This window comes from Merops nubicus, unplaced genomic scaffold (genome assembly GCF_000691845.1).
Source record: "Merops nubicus isolate BGI_N331 unplaced genomic scaffold, ASM69184v1 scaffold9093, whole genome shotgun sequence".
Taxonomy (NCBI): Eukaryota; Metazoa; Chordata; class Aves; order Coraciiformes; family Meropidae; genus Merops; species Merops nubicus.
In genome coordinates, this window is record NW_008600990.1 from 29993 (window position 1) to 44988 (window position 14996).

Genomic DNA, 14996 nt, shown 5'->3' on the forward strand with positions numbered 1-14996 from the left:
CAGAGCCTTCCTGCATTAAAATATAAACATACAAACAGGCCAAAATCATAGCTTCATTTACTATGAAATTAGATATATCTATTTACCAGTTAGGTCTGACATAGCCTTCATTAGGCAGATGACTTACATTTTCTACAAGTCAGAAAGGGAGCTCTAAAAATACAGAAAAGTATTTTTAATACCCCTCTTTAAATATTGACATATTCTACAAAGGATGATTAACAACAGCATAGCTTTGTGGTGGGGAAAAGAATGGTTTTCCCCTCAATTCTTGCTACTTCTGTAGAAGAATGTAAGACTAATAAGAATATTTTAAGAATTTTAAAAAACTGGCTATGGATACAATCCACATTTATATGTGTCCTTTAGATCAAGCATGGTGTTCCTGTTGAAATCAACACCTGAAGATGATGAACCAGTCATAACTGCTGGTGAGCAAATAAAAAGTTGAAATGTAAAGAAAACAGCACCATAAAAGACTTTGCAATCTGGCTTGCAAGCTTTGTGCGCTCTACTTTGTCCATCATAAGTCAGAGTAAAGTGGCAGAGGATTTCAGTCCTGCAACCTCTAAGGCTGCGAGATAACAGTGACAGAAATGGGAAATAGAAGCCACAGCAGGGAGTGGACAAACCAGGACACCTCCATTTATTTCCTTTAGCACAAACTGTTCTAGGCCAGGAGTGCCAGGTACACTTGTACCAGAACTGTTACATGACCTGAGAAAAGTAGATAAGATGTAAACACCCACCACAAAAAAAAAAAAAAAAAAAAAAAAAAAGTAATTAATAAAAGCACATCTAACAGGCAATTTACAAATATGCTACGAACCGTAGGTACAATCACTGTTAAAGTGAAAGTAGTTTTTATCGTCCCTTCCATTAATGCCCACCAATAACCTAATAATTACTAACTACATGTGTATGTGTTCTTACAGATCTTCTCTAATGAGCTAGTTAATAATGCAAAACCTCAGCCCAAGACACATTGCTACTCTTTACTATACTTGCACAACCTATATAGCCCCTTTGTTGCTAATGGTTCCAGGAGTGAAAAAAAAAATAAAACAAACCATAAAAATAGGAAACTCACAACTATGCTATGCTGATCTAATCCAACATCTCACCTCTGATAGCAGCCAATACCGGAGGTTTCAGGAAATAAAAGGAAACACCAAAGCAAACAAAACCATCTGAGCCTGCAATGAAAGTTGCTTCCTTTCCTCTTGTAAGCGACATGCTAGTTTATGCTCCAACAACCGTTGTTAGCTTGAAGTGGAGAGCTGAGCACAGAGAAGATGGACTACCAAATAATATATTCAGTGTAATAATGGTTGCTGTCTCAAACGCCTCACTCAAAGCACAAAGCACTCAGCTTAGCATTCCCTGAGGAAAGGAGATGTAAGACTACGCGAGATGCGATGAAGAAGCAGGACTGAGGGGTGGAAAACTTCAACTCACCCAACCAACACTGAATGTCAATCATGTTCCTCAAATATTTTGTTCAAGTTGTACCAGGAAAATTCATAGTCCTATTTAGAAATACTGCTCATATTAAAGAGAGACATTATCTCTGAACTCAAACCACATGTCAGCAGAAGAGCCACATAATAAATTAGAGAGTCAATTCTGCCAGTGTATCTGCTTAGACCCTCATTTGAGCCGGCTTTTCTTTCTTTCTTTTTTTTTTTTTTTTTTAGTATTCTGTTATACTGTAATGCTAGCCCAGGTCTTCATCTTTAAACAAGAATCTGCAGCTTGTCCTGTTCCTTAGTCACCTGCTGAGTGTTACAGAGGGTAATGACGAACACCATAGAAACATAAAGTTTCCTGTAGAGATATGCAGGTCGCAAGATGTGAGATAGTCCAAGTGGTAGGCAGGAGTCTGGACTGACCCAGTGCAACCTGGAAGCAAAATAAATAGCAAAATATAAGAAAACACAGGAATGAGAGAAATTGACAGGAGGGACAAACCTTTACAGTGCCAGATGCCAAGGACACTTCAACCTGGTGAGATAATAGATGCAACTGCTGACAGTTTAAAACACATGGCCTTGGTATACCACCAACTTCTGTTACATACTAATTGTCAGAAGGTACCAGCTACATCCAGACTAGGTGACAAGGAGTTACATGCTTATAAACACTGTGTTTGCAAGCACGTCTGAACAATTACCTATCAAATCTTGCCAAACACTGGCTCTGCTTGAGAAAAATATTGCATCTGGTATCATTCCTTGTGAAATTTCACTATTTTCTCATCCCTAGATTGAAAAAAAAAACAGAAAACCCAAACAACCAGGAAGTTAAAAACCTCATGGAGCTACCAAAGAAAAATTATCACAGCACTGTGGTGTTGGCAGTAAAATGTTACCTCCCCAGCTCTAGAGCATGCTGTGACCTCTCCATGTTTATTAGATGGATCCCCAACTTCAAAATTCTGCCAGCCGCCATATATATTGAGTTCAATGTCCAGCTGATATAACTGGAGCATAAAGCATGAAGACAAGCACAGAGGTATTTAGTTAGTTTGTCTTTGCAATTAGAGATTATTTTTTAAACAAACTGAGGAGCAAAAAGACCATTATACTCCAATTTAGTGGATACATAATGGAGAACATACTGAAGTGAACAAATCCATACCACCCTTCCCAAGATGAAGGTTATGATGCACATAATATTAACAAGATGACTAATTTCTTTCCTAACTGGTTGTTTGTGCCACCATGCCCTGTAGCTGAAAGAGTGAATTATAATTCCAATAAATGGCACCATCCACCTGATGAGGTTTTTATCATGAAACTTCTGATCTGAATAGCAGTTATAGCACTGAGACCTATGGTCTCACCTCTTTACAAGTCCAGTAATAAGTTGGCTTAAATAATACCATCAAAAGCATAAAAAAGTCTCTTTCCACAAATAACCAAGTACACACTGTTTTTCATAGGTCATGTTAATAGCACTTTGCATGCTGAACCCACAAGCAATGTCCATTTTCAGTGGTGTGAACCCTACTGTATAAACTGTCTGACGGAAATATTTCCTCAACCTACACTTACTCATATACTCTATGCTTTTAACCAGTTTTAAATAGTTATTGAACAACCAAAAAGCCAAAGTGGATTTGTAAATGTAATAAACTAAGTGAAGGGTATCATGGGAGTTTCTTCCCAACAGCAGACAAAATAAATGTTATACTCCTGAGCTCTAGGAACTAGTACATACACTTTAGAAGAGTTTCAAAAAGGATGAGGTAGAAGAAAACTGTTCTGAAGCAGTTTTGTTCACACAAACAAGCTTAGAGACTTCTCTAGTACATCAGAGCATTCCTGATGTCTTTGTCACTGACAGCTCAATGACAGGAGTCTGCCACTCCAAGTCGCACCCTCATTTGTGCATTTTCTGGTTCATTAATACTAGAAGATGTGTCACATAAGGCCCTCCTGACCCAGTGTGAAGCTTTTAAAATGGCATATCACACCCTGTGAATGTTAGCACAGGTTTTGTTAGGCTCACTTTATTGGATATACTAGGACAACCAGTGGACAAGGGCTGGACTGGTGTGCTTATGTGAATACACACACCACGAAAAGAAGGGTCTATAGTTGGAGTCAATACAGGGAGAGCTATGTACGGTGGCTTATGTTTCAGTGTCTTGACCATAATTGAACAATTAAAAAAATATCACTACCACACACCAGACTGTATTATCATTGTTTTTTGAATGAATAAATTCCATGATACCGACAGAAGAAATGCAATGGTGCACCATGTAAAACTCATCTGCCATTTCACATCTTAAATCCTATATAAGTTGATGGAACATCAAGGAAGCATCAAATACTTTAATCTCTCAGAGAATTCATTGATATCAACCTGAAAACTACGTGATTCAACACTGCTCAAATCTATTTAGCATCGAGTTCTGCATAGTGTAAAAAAAGCTAATTGAACAATTTTACCCTTCCTTTAGGGGAACGTATACCACTGTGCAGAAAATCAGTTTGAGCCCTATACACTGTTTGTCTCAGCCAAATCTACAGAGTTTTAGTGTTCTGACTGGTACACAGATAGACCTTGTATGTCAAGCAAGTTAACAGTCAGTGAATGCCGGTTCATTGTCAAGTGGATTTTTTTTTGTACTATGACCTATCTTGATTTTCACCTCATGTAAATAAGGGTACCTGGAGAAGCCTTTTAAAGAGTTACCAGTAAGTTATGGGAAAGAATATTTACTTCTCTTAGAGAAGCTAATTTTGAGAAAAATTCAACTGGAACTAACTACATTTATAGAAGCCAATTTTATAGAAAAAATTCTTTCAGATAAACAAGTCTCAGCTTCCTTTCACATGCACAGAGCATATACAGCTTTCTCAGAAATGAAAAAGAACCCACAAAACAATGAAGTAGGATCACTGAAGCAGATTCTCTTATTTCAGAAGACAGAGCATACCACTTGTGGAATAGATCTTAAACAGAGAAAGATGCCCTGGCATAAATGTAGGTGAGGTTTAAACACAATGATGGTATCCTATGTCCCCAAAGTCAATAACCAGACTGTAACCATGTATTTTGTGGAAATGCATGCCCAGGCTTCAAGTCAGCCCATCTTGCAAATACTAACCACAAATAACAATAATTCTAGTAGCAGATAAGAACAAACTGGAAGGACTGTTTTAGCTCAGTGTGGATATGTAAGCATCCAAGACTACATATTACAGCCACACGTTCCTGCAAACTCCTCTTAGATATGTCAAAAGATTAATTTTCAGTGTTCCTATTTTAAAACATGTCTCTTAAGCTTTCTTCTAGCATATACATCACAGGTGATTTTAGAGAACCTAAAACTCAAAGTAAAGAAAAAAATCCTTTAAGTACAGGGAGGGTAGGTACTGAGACATGAACTGTTAATCACAGCAAGGGGGCTGGAAGACAATAAAGCTTGTCTGGCTAGGCTGCTTCATTCCCAGTGTAACACTGAAGCAGTTCAGCCATTTGGCTTTCTTGGTTCTGATTTTTAAAGCATATTTTCTATTTTTTACAAATTACTTCATTAAGCCCCAAATTAGTTTCTGAATTCAAACCAGTTCTCTTCTAGTTCAAAGTAATAACTGGTACAAGTTGGCCAGACTGACCTGCTGTAGGTGGCTGCAAGGTGTAGTATTCCACCAAGCATGGGCAACTCCGTTACACTCACACAAGTTGTCTATAAGAAAGAAGTGTTCATGAATACGCCTGCAAACTAAAGCTGAGTCTTTCATCTGGCTGTGCTCATAATCCATTTATGTTCGTTTCCATGGATGATCAGATGCCAGAGATTTATTCACGAAAATTCAAGTGAGCTCTCTGTCACCAGAAGGGCATTCTGAGAAGAATTTTCTATGGCAAGTTCTGCCAGTGCTGGTGAGCTACACAATTCACCTCATCAGACAAGAGAAATACACACACACAAAAAAGTTCTATGTTAATCTAGCTCAAATTACAAATATCCACGGTGAAGTCTTTAGAAATGAACTGCTAATCAGTATCAATTCATTGAGGAGCCAAAGTTCTGTGGTCCAGGTTCTGCCCTGCATCTATCTGCAGGCAAAATAGAGTGGTAATAACCATTTCTGTACCAAACATGTGCAAAGCTACAAGTAAGAGGCACGGGAGATGAGACCTTGCTGTCAGCAACAAACCAGTCCAGCTCTGTTGGACTCTGTCCTTTGACAAATGAAATAAAAATAAATAATAAAAAAAAAAGCTTACTGTTACACCAACTTGTACAACCCCACGTGGCAGCCTAGAGAAGTACTCAAATCAAGTCCACTATGATTTCAGGTTAACTGCAACTCTGCACAGTGCTAAGGCACAGCCTAACTGTCCTAAATGAAGAGATGATCTCACCTGTTCTGTCACATAAAGACCCTCCTTGCACAGTGGACAGCTCTCTAAAGCTATACAGGACATCTGATTTCACGACAGCAAATGGCAACCTGGCTCAATTAGAAGCCACCATGAGACCTGCATCACACCACTTTCTTCTTCAGATTACATGAAAATCCAAGAACTGTGTTACAGGAGATTTAAGTTAGACCAGCACAGAGCCTCAACTGTAAGACTCTTACATTTCGGACTTTCAAATTCTTAAATGTGCCCTTTACTTAAAAAAGTCAATGATTTCACCAAGAAAGTTTGATTAGTTTCTTTTACTTTCTGTAATGAAGTGCCATCCTTTTTACACTTGAAAGGATCTTTGTAATAATGCAACATTGATCTTTTGAATACAGATGAGCTAACCTAGATAATAGGATTTGGTATCCAAAGAAAGGGCTTCTGAGCATATATATCTAAGGCTCCAGTGCCATCAAGAGGCTCTTAAAGATAAAGCACCAATACACAAACAAGTGTTGAGATTTGGCATCGTAACCATATTTTGTTTCTATTATACCTGTAGGTGATCTTCCAATGCAAAGAAATATTCCATGACATAACTGAGAATGCAATACACACACAAGCAAGTGACAATGCAGAACCAGCCATAAAGAGGTATTACAAAAAAAAAAAAGAAGCTGTCAACATCCGCTTCCACGGATAACAAGTCTGGAGCTTTTCTCTTTTTGTTAGTCCTCACCACACTACAGTGCCTACTTTATTAACCATAACAACATCTTCTGGAAACAGGGAACCATCTGATGAAAAACTTTAACAGCATTTTCCTAGACAGAAAGAGAAATGAGGTATTTTTGTTTCTTTATATCCATTTCTGTATTTAAAACAGAGTTTCACAATAGAAACTGTGCCAATAATAGTGTCCAGTGGAAAACCGACACATTACCAGCGCTAACTAATACGCACCATTTACTGTTTTGTTAGAGTGCCTAAATACAAACCATCATTTTCAGAAACAAAGCATGGCACTGGCTATCAAAATGTTTCGTTTCCTTCTGAATTTTACTACAAGTTCATTGCATACGTTTTCTAGCTAGTGTAACAAGTCTGTACCTTTGTTTGTCCATCAGCTTCCTCATGTGGTTCATTTACTTTCACAACCATGGTGTGACAGCAGCAATTTCTTGTTATGTGCTTATAACATGCTTGCTTTGCTAGGTGTCGCTCAATCTGTAAGTATTTTGTTTAATCTGCCCCTTACTAACACAGATCCTGTCTATCCTGAGAAGGAAAACCATGCTGAAAACAGCCTAACAAGCAACTGAAGATGTATTCCAAATCATCCATGACCTGTAACACAGAGAAAAAGTTTAGTGCAAAACGAGCTGTAATAAGGAAAAAAATAATATTCAAAGTACCTGTACAAAACATCATTTTGATTAAATATAACAAAATTGAAACCCTTCCCCTCCTCTTCCAAGAGGAAAACATAGTTTCTAACATCTCAACCAAGCTCTTGTTTGGCTGCCAAATCATTGTCAGAACAGCGAGAGCTCAACTCAAACTGTGCCTCAACACCATTTTCAAACACAACTCTATTCCAAGTGCAGGCAGAGCCTTTGAGGAAGATAACACAAAGAGTCATTTCAACTGGCCTTTTAAAAATCTTTTTATGATATAGACAACTAATAGGCTTATTTGGAATGCATTTTGCACTGGAAAGATTTGTATTGGTGTGGATAACTTCAATTGGACTTTTCCTATGCAAAGCAATCAGATTTGCTGGTGACAGCACATATGTGACATGATTTCAGCTTGAGCTCTCCAGGCTTTCAGACTACTGAAAGACAATCATTCTATATTCAGAACATCAAGGGCTTCTGTTAGACCATGACAGCAGCAGGATATCTCCTAATTCCTTTCTTTGCAAGTGCCTTCAGGCAGCACCTATAGATTGGTAGTTTAAGAAGAAAGACAGATGGAACCATGGCTTTAACTTGTAAACACCTCTTTGAAAGAGCAAAGGTGTGAGTTTGTCTCCAATAAAGCAAACTTACTTTGCTGTTTGCTCTAGGTATTTTTGTGATAAATCTACAGAGTAGGAATGGATTTCCTGTCTGTCTCTGCAAACTTGCCTTTTACTGAACCAAGCAAAACTGCCAGGATTTTATTTCCAATGCCAACATGTGTGTCAGGGTCAAAGATGGGGGGTCAAAAGTGTATTTCAGGATTAGGTGCATTTCTTTTCAATGCTTATACAATCTGCTGTAGTAAGTGAAAATTAAACACTAGGATTTCCAGGGAGTGAGGAAGCAGAATGAGAATACTCTGGTATTTTGCTCCAGGCTGCTCTATAGGTGTACATCTGCCACTATATATGAAGTAAATGACAATTCCAAATATAACAAATGAATATGCCATTCAGAACCGATATATTTCACACATTATTAAAATGAGATTGTTTATACTTTCATTAGATAAACAAAACTAACTTCTGTATCTTATTTTCCACCCCAAGACGCCAGTACATTTTGCAAGAAAAATCCCAATCCAGTTGGGATCATGATTGTCTTGTTACTAGTTGAGAAAGGCACAAGGCCAACAACTTGCTTTAAGTCACACAGATTTTCAGACTTTGGGCCATGGTTATTACTTCTCAGCTATCCTGCACAAAAGCAGATGCATTTCTACACATACCTCTCAAAAACTGATCCCATAGCCTCTAGCCATTCTAGCCTCACCATGGAAAAAGCACACCTGAAATCATAATGACAGCCTTGGCAAGTGGCACCCTGCAAGCCAGGTGTACACACTACCAACTAAATGCCATCTCTTCTACAAGTGTTACATCAGAAAGGAAATGAACGTCCTCCTCACACCATTAGCATGTGTCCATCAAATTGACAAATGAAGATAAATCAGGTACTTCGCTGCCTCCATCAGAATAAGTATATGAAGAAATAACAAAAGAAATAAATTTTTAACTATCTAACTGCTTCTACCTGCAAACATGAAATTCCCTCACGCTTCAATAAACAAAAAAATATACTCAATGAAGTCTAACAAATGTGCCATCTGTTCTGAGCTAGCCGACAAGCCCCAGCAGCAGTTAAATGGGTCAATACTGACCTCCTGCGGTAGCTCTGCAGAGAAACAACTCCAGAAGCCAATGGCTCAAAATCTGAAAAAAATGGGAGTTTTCCTACATACTATCCTCATTATTTACCACTGTTGTCGCAGCCTGTGTCAGAGGCAGAGGCTCTCATCCTCAGACACACACTTCAAAGCCCGAGCGAACACCACAGCTCCCAGGGACAGATTGAAAAAGTTATCACACTCAAAGAAAAAAGGTTCTTGCAAATAATCTTTGCTGCTTTGTTTCAGTTTAAGTTTACTACATCTCTTCAGCATAGGACCCCACCACAACACACATACATACACATACCCCACACCTTTCTCAAAACAGAACAGTTTAGCATGAAAACAAACAATTTAATACAATAGTACACTTTCCAGAACAGGCTAGTCTCAACAGCAGGCTTGGTGAACTCCGACAGAAGAGCTGTGCTTGGGACTGGGACTAGACTGCGATAGACTTCTTCCCAAACCAGCACCTGTAGCTCAGTTGCCCAGAAGAACATTATCTTTACATAATTTCCACCCTAAACTGGAATTTTACTATTCCACTAACAGCTATTCCCACTGTTATCACATACTAAGCTGCACTACTTGATGCATTACTAGCAGCCATGAGCATCTATCCTCTATTGCTTGTTCCATTTGTAGTGAAAAAGAACATACTCAATGACAGCTATTATTTTTATAGGCATTGAGATTATTGCTAGCTGCACTTACCTTAGGGAACAAGACCAAGGAGAAAACGAAGAGGTGCAGATGTTCATAACTGTCCACACTATAACCTCTTCCCAGGACAAGAACAAAATTAAACTGTATTCTTGAGACTTAAAGCATAAAAAGGCTATAGCTACTACCTAGAAACGTCACGCACAGCTTTCATGCACATCACCTACAGCACTAAACACCTTTGTAAATGCTTGCAGGCTGCAACTGGGTAAGGCCATGACCATAACCCTGGACTTCGCTTGAAGTCCTCAGAAGTGTCATACCTGTTATGGATCCTATTTAAATAAAGGGAAATAGAGGGCACAATCAGAGTGCAATGATACACCAACACAAAATACCTGTGTGCAGCGTCACAGCAACCCACTGCCCACAGAAATACATGGGGCAAACAGAAAGCCTGATACAAAGAAACCAAGCCATGGTTGTAGCCTTAAAACACACCAGCTGAGAACAGCACAAGCACAAGGCCTAAAACACCTGCAAGAGCTTTTAGTAGCACAAACTGTGTCAGGCACTGGGGGCTCAGCTGGGATTCGACCGGTCACGGAGGTTACACTGCACAGATGTCACACTCCACACCCCAACAGTCAACTCTTCTTACCACTCAGAGAAGTCAGGCTATTAAAACATCAGGAGGAGAAAGAAAAAAAAAAAATCCCACAAGACTCCTTTGAAGGAAGCCATTTAAATCACTATACTTTCAAACAAACAAACAATCAAAGAAACAAAATAAGACAATAGTACTTAAACAAGAAAGGCAACACCTTCAGAAATTTTCTTGATGAGGTGTTAGTGCAGAAGAAAGCATGAGGAGGAGCAGTAGCCGGGAGCACAACCCAGAGGCCATCGGGAATGCACAAAAGGAAAAACAAACCAACCACAAACCCAAGCACAGAGTAAGAATGGCGACCTGCTGCCGCAGCCATGCACACAGTCCTCACCCCTCCGCTGCCCTGCGCCATCTTGTCTTCTGGAACCAACCCCCAGGCTTCTGCTGCTTGCCGCCTCATTTCTCCCCAGCGGTGCCATGGGGCTCGTTGCAGGGGGCCACTGTCAGCGGAGAGAACCGGGCTCACCCAAAGGCTGTGGGGGAGCCCTGAGCTGCGGGTCCAAAGGTGTGGGTGCCGCAGGCCTCGGGCGCAAGGACGGAGCAGGTGGGGGCGTATTCAGGCAATTCTCACAGTGCTGGAAGCCCCCGTGGAACAACTCACATTGTGCTTGAAAACTAGAAAATGAGACTGTCACCTAGGAAAGTTACTCTGACCAATTTAATATCCCTATGTAAACTGGGGGGGGGGGGGGGAAAAGGAGCTTTTGAGGTTGTTTTGATTTTAAAGCTGCAGCTGTTTGAGATCCCTGGGGAGTGCTGGGTGCCTCGCTCTAGCAGTGGGGGCACTGCCAGCAGTAAGACCTTAAGTAGGAGAGTCTGTGGAGGAGATGGCTCAGCTGGACACTGAGTACAACTGCAGTGCAAGGTAGGAAAAACCCACTGGGGTCCAGCGTGTGAAAAGTTTTGCAGCCCAGCCAAAGTACTCTGTGGTGAAAACATCCCTGCTTTGCCCTGAGCTAAGTTCTGATTTTTTTTTCATATAGAATAAAAGCTAAATCATAAGAATGGCTGCTGGAGATGGAAATAAAAATTAAGATGGAGGCCCAGAGAGTCACCCTGGCTCTGGTGGTAGCCACCCCTGAGTTAATGCAACGCATGGTTCTTAATGCATGTTCCACCATATCCTAAAGTGGGTGCCTTAATCACTTCCAGGGTCCTTGATGCCAGGCTGAGCCCTTCCTCTATTCTTAACTTCTGTGAAAGTGGATATTCACAAGTGAATGCAGGATCAAGCCTCCTCTACACAAGCTGCTGCAGCGACTCCAGTTATATTAGGACAGTACTACAGTCAGTAGGGGTTACTTACATGCAATAGAGAGAAACACAAAGCCTCAGGGGTTCACTAAGCAGTCTCTGAAACGCAGAAGGAGAATTTTTGCCATAAAAATGTTACATAATATTTATGCCTGTTGTCTCTACCTGCCATAATCCCGTCCACTAGCTATCTTTTCTCAAGCTATGTTTATGGACTTTGAAAATGAGTCATCTTTTGGTTTATGTAGGATTAAGAAATTTTCCCCTCCTTCCCCATAATCCAGATAAATGATACCCACTCTCTGTCCTGCCTACTCAGAGCTGCCAAGCACATTTATCTTGCCTAATCTTCTTTTCCAGGATCCATGCTGACTACCCCTTAAGCAGTTACATATATCTAAATGTTCTGTGTGCATAATTGCTCTCCATGTATTTTCTGCTGCTGAGACAGATTTACAAGCCTGCAGTGTTCTCAATCTTCTTCTAGACATTCTGCTTCTATTAGATGCTCACTGATGCCTAATGCCATGCTTTGTCCTTTAATAAATTATCAGTAAAATATATTTTTTTTGAAGAGGAAGTCAAAATGGCCACCATGAGGACTCAAGATGGGAAACTTTCTAAGCTATATGTCTCCACTGTCAGCCAGCCTAGAGGCTTTTCCTCTCATACAGGCCTGACAGTTTTGAAAAGCCAAGTTGAAGTGTCTTTCTTAGCAAGTCCCTGATCAGGGAGAAGCAGGAGACACTGCCCACAGAGCAGGTGAGCAGCCCAAGCTCCTCAGCCACTGGCCACAGCCCTTCTGCACTTCAGGGGAGAGCCCGCAGTGCTGGGAGCCACAGTTAGCCCTGGAGACAGAGGTCCAGGGAAGCTTCCAACAGCTGTTCCCCACAGAGCCTCTCTGCACAGCTGGATCCCAGAGCATGCTGCAGAGTCTCAGGGCTGACCCTGCACTAAAGCCAAACCTGGCCAGGGCAAAGGGGCTGCAGGGCCAGTGGGCCTGGACAGCTCTCTGTGGTATACCCTGATGATCTAAATCTGTATCTCCAAGCCTATCACTTCACTATAAATTACACTTCCTTGCATTTTTCATATCTGTTCCATATTTGTTGTTTCCTATATTGCCACTAGTAGTTATTGCCCTGCTTTTAGCCTGCTGTGTTATATCTCTCCTTTCTATACTGGAAGTCCTCTTCAGAAATCAAACAAAAAAGAGACCAATTGCAAACTGAAATATTAAATTAAAATTGAAATAAAAGAAAGACCAAACACAGAGAGTATTTTTGTGAATTTCCATCTGACTTCAGATGTATTGCTCCAGAGAGAGGAGGAAATAAGTCCCTTGCTCTGCACTGGGAGGGGCCTGGAACCAGGGGTTTCAGGGTTTCCCTCCTTTTGCCTGGACTCGTTTCTAACTCGCTCCCTTCCCTTCCTGTGCATTGGTTTAATACTGACCTCTGGAGGTGGAGCCCCTGGATCTGTGGGATAATCAGGCATTTACCAGGTCCTTGTGGCCAGAGTTTGATGAATCATGTTTCTAAAAGCTGAAGAAGCTGTACTTTCCTCCTGATAAACTAGAACAGTTCCCAGCAAGAGAGAGGAGGACATAGTGCAAAACTCCCTGCTTAGTTGCAATGAGTGGATAACGAAGATTAGGGTTGTCAAAAGTACAAGGTTCAAATAAGTGTCATCCAGAAGGGTTAGGCACTGAGCATGTGGGACAGGTATTTTTGTTCCACTCGGTGCCCGGCTCGCAAACAGCCTTCAAATGCCTTCGTAAAAGGGAACTGTAACATGTTGACCATTGCTTTTCAGTATGGTGAAATATCTTTCTAAGGCACAGTTTTGCTCTTACAGTATGTTATTTACGTCCTGTTTCCATGAAAAGATAAGATTGATATTGTGTATGTAAATATTTTAATTACTGAGTTAAGTATATCTTCATTTACACTAATGTATTTGACTTCTTTTTCAGATAGACCATTTTGTTTACAGACAAATTTATTTTATGCTTTCACTGCGTCTCTTTATGCTTTTTTTCTTCACAGTATCTGTTGCCTTTGTGTGTCACTGTCACCAGTTACATTTATATTGGAGCTAACTATCCGCTAAAGACTTGACATAAAGTCATGCACACACTTGGTTCCTGTTTATTGCTCCTTGATCTACTCAGAGAAAGCACAGTACCTCCTAGACCAGAGGTGTGGTGCTTTAGGTCCTCAGGGAGAAAATCTGCAGCTATTGCTTCACCTGCGTGGATCAGCAGCTCTTCGTAATGCTGCTTGGACGTTCACACACGTGGGAAGGGACAGAAGACACTTGCTGCTGTCACCTACTAGGCTACGTGGGCTAGTATTGCCTGTTCTTGCAAGGAACAATAAAACTACTGCAAGACAGTTGATTTACCATTTAGATGAATTATTTTGATAAAATACACAGGATGTCACACAGAGGAACATGTTTTGCTTTCATTTGGGCCCTTCTCCTTTTCACCAACTCTTCCCTTCCTACTGTCTTCCTGAGGAGGCTGAATGTGGGCAAAATAAAACTGCTGTGTACACAAGACCATTGTTCATTTTCTGTTCTTCAGACCTACAACCATCTTCTGAAGCTCCATTGTTGCAAAGCATGCACTGCTCATAATATTTCTCTTCCCTTTCCTGCTAGAATACAGAAATACATAATTCATCTCGACCTTGTGCCTTGCCAGCTTTTAACACTTCTAATTGTCTGTCTGCTCCAGTATAATCGTAAAACCTTCTAACATCTCACTCCAGTTTCCAGAATTTGACCTTCTTCAGCCTTTCTCATGATGCAGTGCCAGCATCATTCATCTTCATCTTTTCTTCCTGAAATTTCCCCCTGGATATTTGCTGCTTATAAATATAAAAGTGTTTCACTTCTGCATTTTCTTAATTATCTTAACCTTTTTCTGTCATAGGATTGAAGGACAATTCAGGTTAGAAGGGATCACAGAAGGTCTCTAATCTGACCTCCTGCTCTAAGCAGAGTCAGCTCTGAGGTAATGACAGGTGGCTTTATTCCATCTGGTCTTGAAAATCTCCAAGGACAAAGACTGCATATCCTCCCTGGACAACCTGTTCCAATGTCCAGCTGTCCTCATGATATGAAAGGCTTTTGCCCTTACATTTCACTTTATTTCCATTGTCTCTGGTTGAACAGCTCTTCAACAGCTCCCTGTATGCCAGGACACAAGGGCCCTTCCTTCAGAGCTGCCTCCCAGCATGGATCAACTACAAAAGGCTTCTCCTTCCTAGGTACAGCACACAGAACATGTCCTTGATGAATTCCATAAGCTCCTGGTTGTCTATTCCTGCAACCTGCTTAGCTCCATCTGAATGGCAGCTTTGCCCTTTAGCATACCAGCAGCTCCTCA